The sequence below is a fragment of the Schistocerca cancellata genome, chromosome 10 (genome assembly GCF_023864275.1).
Source record: "Schistocerca cancellata isolate TAMUIC-IGC-003103 chromosome 10, iqSchCanc2.1, whole genome shotgun sequence".
Classification (NCBI taxonomy): Eukaryota; Metazoa; Arthropoda; class Insecta; order Orthoptera; family Acrididae; genus Schistocerca; species Schistocerca cancellata.
In genome coordinates this window covers 221,904,247-221,905,681 of record NC_064635.1, presented here as the reverse complement: position 1 = coordinate 221,905,681, position 1,435 = coordinate 221,904,247, and the positions used below count along the sequence as shown (strand labels likewise).

The window sequence follows — 1,435 nt, the reverse complement described above, 5'->3', positions numbered from 1 at the left end:
CAAGCAAGACGTTTGATTAATTTTCACTTTCTCTTAATTTTAGTGTATTACCACTAGTTTCTGGGCGTGTGTACTCCTTGCCGGTAATGTACAAGACTGGTTTAGAGTATATCTAATGGAACTGCAGTTTATGTGGACGGAAACTGAACTCAGAAAAGAATTTTGGTTGGAACTAACCCCTGAAACGTCTTTGATATACCAAAAAATAAAAGAAAGAATCAAACTGTGTGTGGCACCATATAGCACCTTTCCTTCGTTACAAATAGAAATAAACCTTCACAGATATGAATCACACACAACAAGATGAAGATTAAAAATTAAGCCCTCCTTCCATTTTGGAATGTCAGAGAGATGTCAGAAATGTTTGTGCACTTGTACCTTCTTTTACAGAAAACATTTTTTCAGATTATGGGAAACCGACGTTGGGCCTGTACGTGATAGCCATACATCCAAAGCACTTTCTTCGCAAAATTGTGTTTTTGTTGTTAATATTTCTGCATTCTCATGCAGAAATGAAGGCATTCATATATTCACTAGCAAAAAAGAGAAACCGTATTGTAGTTAATAATTATTTCTATTTTTACCCTCAGTTTACTCTTACTTTACTATCTTCTCTATCAAGAATAATTACATCCTTAAAGAACTACTTAAAATGTTTCAATGGCTTTTACTCAAGTCACTGTTTTAATATGTTTTGTTATTAATAATCAATCAAGTTTTTTTTAATTCTACTTCGTGTCTCGATGTAATTTGTAGTGTAATATAACAAAAAATTTAGAATGTTGCATCCAGTTAATCTTGTTAGGTGCTATTCATATTACCGAAAGGTCCCAGAGATTGCTATATGTGGTTATTCTTAACTTCAAATTATAAGGACTCGTATATGTCTGTTCTCTAACCGACGTTAGTGGCTGTGACGTCAGTGAAGGAGGTGTTATTGTGCTTAAATTTCGAACGTCCTGAAGAGTGTTAATGTGACGCCTTCGCGTTACACGTGACATTCCGCAGTGACGTGTGCACAGTTTAGGAACTGACGCTGTCATACTCATGTTTTTATATGAGCAAAGTGTTAAAGCTGTGAGAAATCGTGGTGTACTCGTATCTAATGTTGCGGAATAAAATTATTCCGGTACCGGGAATCTAACCCGAGCCTCCTGGGTGAGAGCCAGGTATCCTAGCCACTAGACCATACCGGAGATGTTAGCTGATGACGAATGAAGGGTAGAAATACTTGGATGAGTTGTCTGCGTTCGTAGTGAAGGTAATGTAATAACCACGCCCGGCAGCATTGAGTATGATCGTAATGTATTTTCGGAAGCCACGTGACTTGGCACAGTTTGGTGAGGCTCAGCAGTGATGAGTATAGCAGCAACAAAGGCGACTCTCACGATCCCGGAATGGTGCTTCCTAAACCTACTCAGGCTGCATCTCGATT

The 1,435-nt window shown here is 38.1% G+C and overlaps 1 non-coding gene across 1 annotated transcript; it reads right to left on the bottom strand.

The window, feature by feature from the left end:
* Nucleotides 1–1,124: 1,124 nt before the first annotated feature.
* Nucleotides 1,125–1,196, bottom strand: Trnae-cuc (transfer RNA glutamic acid (anticodon CUC)). Its single transcript has one exon. It is a non-coding gene; the product is annotated as a tRNA-Glu (tRNA).
* Between the last annotated feature and the right edge of the window lie 239 nt (nt 1,197–1,435).